We start from the raw sequence: 7,050 nt of genomic DNA, 5'->3' as shown, positions 1-7,050 counted from the left end.
AGTCATCTTTATGTTGGCATGCTGCCTGAGAACTTTGGGAATCAGCACTCTTCAGAACAAGTGCCACTGGGTAACCTGTCAAGGCGCACTGGTGTCATACTGGGATCTTGTCATGATTTTGGCTGCCTTTATTTTGCATACATGTGTGCCTAGGTGCACATATTCATGAGCCAGTTTGGGGGAATGGAGTCCATTTTTGAAAGCACAGACTGACTGGGCATACTAACCTTCCTTCCCCAAAATGCTGGGGAGAGAAGTATTGTTTTTGAAGTGTGTTCAGGAGGTGAGCAGAGAAAATGATTATTCTTTATTCTGTGGAAGTGTTCCATAGCAGAGTGTATGCAAGGACTCGTGTGCAGGCAGAGTATAACTACTATCTCTAATTTATTTTAACTTCTGCTTCCCCTCTAGGTTGTAAGCTCCTTGTGGGCAGGGAACGTGCCTATTGTATTGTAACCACCCAAGTGCTTAGTATGGTGCTCTGCATAGAGTGAACGCTCAATAAATACTACTGATTTATTGATTGTGTATCTCTTCGGTGATTTTCTAAGACAGACTCTCTGCCTAAGCACAAAGGATTTTTCCTCACATACCCTCTAATGGAACTAATCTTGACCATAAAGGGTTGTGGCTGATCAGGGTGAGAAAGAGAGCTTAATCGGGGAAGGCCTCTTGGAGGAGATGTGATTTTTAATAAGGCTTTGAAGGAGGGGAGTGTGATGGTTTGTCAGATATGAAGGGCGAGAGAGTTCCAGGCCAGAAGTAGGAAGTGTACAAGTGCAAAGTAGATGAGTTCAAGGTATAGTCAGTAGGTTGGCAATAGAGGAGCCAAGAGCGTGGTTTGGGTTGTAGTAAAAAAATCATAGAGGTAATAGGAGAGGGAAAGATGATTAAGTGCTTTAAGGTCAATCGTAAGAAGTTTATTCTTGATTGCGGACGTGGATGAGCAATCACTGGAAGTTCTTGAGGAGTGGGAAAGCATGGACTGAATGTTGTTTTGGAAAAATAATCTGGGCAGCAGGGTGAAGTATGGACTGGAGTGGAGAGAGACAGGAGGAAGGGAGGTCAGCAAGGAGGCTATTACAGTAGTCAAGGTGGGATAGAATAAGCGTTTGGATCAGGGTAGTAGCAGTTTGAATGGAGAGGAAAGGGTGGATTTTAGAGATGTTGTGAATGTAGGACTGACAGGATTTGGTGACAGATTGAATATGTGGGTTGAATGAGAGAAATGAGTCAAGGATAATGCCAAACTTTCAGGCTTGTGAGACATGGCGGATGGTGATGCTGCCTGCAGTTATGGGAAAGTCATGGGGAGGACATGGATTGGGTGGGAAAGTGAGAAGTTCTTTTTTGTACTTGTTTTTTCAAGCTGGTTTTATTCTATTTTCTTCTCTCTTCCTCACCCCTTTTTCCCCAGTCAGGATTCTTCAAGAGACAGTTATGGTATTGACTAAGCACTTATTATGTGCCAGCACTTTGCTAAACAGAAAGGTAGATGAATGATAACCTGACCAGATATATCCAAGAGATAGGTGATAATCTTGTATTTCCAACTCACAACAGAGATTTTCATTCTGTCTTGGGAAACAAAATCCTCAACCTATTCACCTTCTCCAGATACAGAATAGAAGGGAGAAAAGGTAAAATACAGAGTTCAGGTATTCTTTTTGGCCAAAAATTAAAAAGCTCTTTCAGACAGCTCCCAGGCTTTCATTTGCATTATCATTTATTTTTTCTGAGGTAATTCAGGGATCAGGAAAGGTGGTTGCTTGGCATCCCTAGAGAATCAATTCACCTTAATTATCCTGTGGAGAAGAAAAGCAGAAGGGCGGCAGACAAAAGCAAGTTTTTACTGCAGTGCTTCGGTAATGTGCCTAACTAAGCCCTGAACTATAGTCTGGATAACCTATACAAATCTTAGCTTTTCCAGTCAGGCTGCCAGCAAACATACCAATTACTGTCATTCATGGTGATGCTTACTAAGATGTAGACACTTAACCAAAGAAAAATAGACCCTGACTACCAACTTGTTTAGTATAGGCCACAGGGTAGCCTGCAGACAGTGCTGAATTCATCAACACCAGCGTCTCTGACTGGGCCTGAACCAATGACCTAAAAGGGGAAGTCCATTTCTTACCATTTCAGCTGCCTGATACAACCAGTTTTCCTATTCATCATCAGTAGAATGTGGGCGATTTAATCCAGTATACCTCCATGCCCTTTCAGAGATGTTACTCATCAAACTTCGTAGGTCAATGAGTACCTTTGCTGTGTAAAAAGGAAGTGAATCAGTGATCCAATAATCTGCTAGACTTCCACATGTAAGCTCTGATTCTTTGGGGTATGTTGTTAGCCAGCATAAGTCTTTCTTTGAATCATTTTGTTCTTTTGAAAGAACTTTCAAACTAGATAGAAACATTTTCTATAGAACAATATTTATATGCAGTAACTAGCCTTCATACTGTACCCCACTCTTGACAATCCTGAATGCAACCCAGATCGTTCACAGTCTGGAAGTCCCATCCCATCATCATCAATCGTATTTATTGAGCGTTTACTATGTGCAGAGCACTGTACTAAGCACTTGGGAAGTACAAATTGGCAACATATAGAGACAGTCCCTACCCAACAGTGGGCTCACAGTCTAAAAGTGGGCTCACAGTCCATCAGATCACAACTCTCTCCATCTTCAAAAGCCTCCTGACATCGCAGCTTCTCGGTAGGTAGTCCTCAGTTAATTTCCACCACCCTTGGTCAACCATTCCAACATCCACCTTTAATGTTTATGCATATATTGATTTACATACTCTTTTGATTTATTTGCCCATTAAATTCACTTGGCCCTACCCTTGCTATTTTCAACTGTATCTTTATTTTCCTTCCTGCTCCCACTATATGGAGATGATTTATGTCTGCCCAACAGAGACCATATCTTTTACTATACCCTCTCAAGTGTCTAGTGTAGTGTTTTACACACAGTAGGTGGTCAGTAAGACCAAGTGTATGAATGTGCTGTTAAGTCATTTAATCTTACAACCCATGCCTCCGTGAAATATGTGTGTAGATGCCATTACTTTTTCAAGATGATACTACTGATAGTAAGATCTTAGATGATAGAAGACGTGTTTAGTTCATTCATTCATTCAATCGTATTTATTGAGTGCTTACTGTGTGCAGAGCATTGTACTAAGTGCTTGGGTTCATGAATTCATTGTATATTTCTCATTACCTGGGCAGCATTCCCTTTGTCTTTGATGGAGGTGGTTCCATCTGCTCTCTTTAGTGGTGCTGTTGTGGTGTGTATGGAGCCATAGATCTTGTTTAATGACAAATAAAATCCTTAGTTTGGGGTCTGTACATTCCTTCCTCTGGGAAATGGGAATATGGTCCTCATTTTATCCAGGGGGAGAGTGAAGCTGAGTGACTTCTCTCCATCACATATCAAATTGATTAGTGGAACAGTTTGTCCGTTTCTTACTTTCAGAAATGCAGTAATTAAAAAGTTGGCAACCGATAGTGTTAATGCCTTGAATTCCCTCCCCTGACCCTCAATGGACATTAACTCACAGGATATTGACTCACATTAAGAACCCACTTTTTCTTGAATGGTATTTGTTAAACGCTTATTATGTGTCAAGTACTTTTCAAAGTGCTGTTCTTAATTTTTCTGCCTCTGGGAATTTAACAGAACCAATTTAAAATAGGTGACAATATTTTCTTTCCCCAAAGTGTCAATTCATTATAATCTAAATTAGCTCATCTTTTTCAGATCATTCAATAATGCAGTTACCAACAATGTTCCCAGCTGCCCAAATGTGAAATAACCATTTTAGTTATTATTTAATTATTTTGCATAACAGGTCTTGAGGTGTACTTTTTTGCATGTCAGACTTTGGGCAAGGTCAAAAGAAAGAGGTCAGACAAATTAGCAATACCTCGAGAAATAGCAGAACCAGAAGTTTTGTAGAAAAACCCCTTATAGTGAGATTTCCAATGCAGTTCAAATCCTTTCTCCGAGGGGTCCCCAAAAGATCAATAGAAAGTTTTAACCTTCATAAAACCCCCTGAGAGGAAAAAGGATGGGCATAAGATGAAAATAAAAATAACACACACACACCCCACCCCCCACCCACGCATACATCCTGAAAGATTTGAGAAAAACAAAACACTTATAACTGGTGTTTGAGTTTATAGGTCTGGTTGATTTGTTTGAAGGCACAAGTTAAACTATACATCAGGAGAGTCACCAGGGCCCCAACAAGGTATCAAGGGAAACAAAGTTCCCTGTATTTTAAGATTTACTGCCCAAACCAGGGCAAACAGGATGAGGCAAACTTTAACATACCTAGTGAAAAGCCAGCCAATTTCACAAGCTAACAGCCTCCCAGCTCCGAAAGGTTGCCTTTTTCGAAGTAAAAATATCCCTTCTTTCCAGGAAAATGGGAAGATAGTACTAATAATACACAGTGCTAGAATTCTTAAGTGATGTTTGCCCTGGCAAGCCCACAGCCATTGTGAATGTTCTGCGTGTGGCTGCGTGCATTTGTCAGTTTGGGGGTTTGTTTTTTCTAAAATTCTCATTGTGGACCAAGATGCTGTAAACGGCTGTTTGACCCTAGATCACCAGGTGTCGCATGCTGTCAGAATCTGAGGAGGGGTTACCATGGGAACCAGAAGCTAGTCCAACTCTGTTGGGAAACCATCTTTCCCCCATCATAAAGAAGCTATTGTTCTATTAGAGGATATTGCGCACTGGAAATTTCGTATGTGAAAATGCCTGTGTGTTTTTAGTCTCTTCTCCCTGCAAAGAGGAATTGTTCCTGCTGGTCTTCCGAAAGTGAAAGCACACCAATGCTGTGTAATAATATTCAACCTCTAGAATTAGGAAAATAGTCGTTATCATTTGAGAACTGATGGGATTCAGCTTCTGAAAATATTCATTTCTGAGCAAAAGAAATAAGCAGATAAAATGCAGATGAGTTAGTGGTCAAAAATAATTTCATTCCTTAAAAATATTGGAATGCACAGGATCATTTTCCATGATGCCTTCAAATCCTTTCTCTGCATCTTCCCTTAAAGGCTGGCTGTCTTACTTTCTAAATGTTGGTTATGCAGTGGTATCAAAAATAAGGGAGACAGGATTAGAGTTTGGGGAGTGGTCTTTACTGATGTTGGTTTCTGGCAAAGCAGTGTGACCTGGAAATGTGACTTAGAAAAGAATGTGATCAAGATGTATTAGGAACTCAGTGGAGGGTCTGAAACTGTACTACATATAATGACAACCAGGCAGACTGAAGTCAGAATGCATTTAGCTTTTATTACCTTTTTGATTCATGCCTTCTAGAATATTTTATCACATTAATACCAAGAGCAATGTTTCTGATGAGTCATTTCAAAATACTTCATACTCTGGGAATTTTTTAAAGGATCTGGAAGAAGAAAACAAGCTAATCTAGTAGTGTTGGTAAAATATCTGAGCCCTCAATTCAGTCAAAAGAAGAACCATTAGTTTACTTTCTAATCAGTAAAAAGACCCAGAAAAGTCATATGCAAAAAGTCTAGAAAGTCTGTATTGCTAGTTCACTCACAGGTCATCAGTGAGTAAGTAAAAGCAAGCAGGTCACCACACTATTTTCATAGCTCCCAATAGAAAACTTCAAGATTTCACATCTCCTTCCAATTGCATTTGAAACTACTCTTTGGTAAGGATCCTAGGAAAAGTTTAAATCAAGGTTTAGAAATATCTGAGCTGAATTACTACCCGTAAGATTTCTAAATTGAGTTTTCTCATCTCGTGGCAGTGTTTGGATATCCAGTTTTCACACGGACGATAATGGACTAGCTTTGGTCCTTTCTTTGCTCTCCAGAAGTGTAAACCCTCCAGCAAATTGCACTGAAGTGTGGTTCTCATTTGGAAATCTACCACACACACTGACAATATTAATCAAAGAAGACATTAAATATGGAGTCTGGTGATATCATGTGCAAAATGCACGATGCGGCTGTAATGCCAAGGACACAAGCTATTTTCTTTGAATACATTATTCATCACAGTGGATTCTTCACATCACCAAATTTCCTAATTCAAAAAAATATATGCATAAGCAATATAAATACTGGCAGTAACAACATAAATATTTTATATACTATAGAACATACTATTTGGGAAGAACAGCTATTTTTGAATCTAGCCCTGTTGCCCAGTTCCTAGACTCAACTATCCAGTCGGACACAATATGAAGATTCCAGTGTCCACTCCTTAAGGGGAAGCAATTTCTACAGACCACTCCCTGGTTCTGGGAATCACCAGTTGGGGTCCAGTTACACAGCCCCCAAAGCAGAAGTAGCCTGAGTTTCCTAAATTGTATGCATAATCAGGGATTCTGACACTCAGCATAATAACTGCTGATGAAAGCCCGTTTAGGAGCCTTGCTAAACAGATTCTGAAGCTGCACAATGAAATTATTTCACTTGCAGCATAGAGCTCAGTCCCCAGAGGGAGAGAAGGAAATCGGGTGGAGTAAGCAGTCTTACTTTTCTTTAACCTGGGTGCGCACATTGCATAGACTTGATTCTCTCGAAAGTCAAGATTGTTTTGACTTTCAAAACTTCAAAGTTCTCCCAAAATCACATCTCCTCTAACAGGTCTTCCCTGACTAAGCTTTCATTTCTCCTATCCACCCTTCTCTCTGCATTGACTATGCACTCGGTGGTCTACCTCTTAAGCACTTGGTTGCTTCTCCTATCCCTACAGCACTTATGTAAATATTCTTTCATTCTACCATTTTCCCTACCTGTAATTTATTTTAATATTTGAGGATAGGGATTGTTTCTACCAACTCTATTACGTTGTACTTTCCCAAACACCTAGTAAAATGCTCTGTACATCAATCAATCAATCAATCAATCGTATTTATTGAGCGCTTACTCTGTGCAGAGCACTGTACTAAGTGCTTGGGAAGTACAAGTTGGCAACATATAGAGACAGTCCCTACCCAACAGTGGGCTCACAGTCTAAAAGGGGGAGACAGAGAACAAAACGAAACATAC

General features: G+C 40.0%; 1 long non-coding RNA gene across 1 annotated transcript; it reads right to left on the bottom strand.

Annotated features, from left to right (window-relative positions):
* Nucleotides 1-1,715: 1,715 nt before the first annotated feature.
* LOC119931994 lies at nucleotides 1,716-4,604 on the bottom strand. The gene is made up of 3 exons (XR_005452269.1): nucleotides 4,346-4,604; nucleotides 2,138-2,268; nucleotides 1,716-1,805 (listed from the first exon to the last, which is right to left on the bottom strand). It is a non-coding gene; the product is annotated as an uncharacterized LOC119931994 (long non-coding RNA).
* Nucleotides 4,605-7,050: the final 2,446 nt, after the last annotated feature.

This window comes from Tachyglossus aculeatus, chromosome 9 (genome assembly GCF_015852505.1).
Source record: "Tachyglossus aculeatus isolate mTacAcu1 chromosome 9, mTacAcu1.pri, whole genome shotgun sequence".
In the NCBI taxonomy this organism is placed as follows: Eukaryota; Metazoa; Chordata; class Mammalia; order Monotremata; family Tachyglossidae; genus Tachyglossus; species Tachyglossus aculeatus.
Note: the sequence above shows the minus strand (reverse complement) of the source record. Positions and strands in the feature narration are given on the sequence as shown.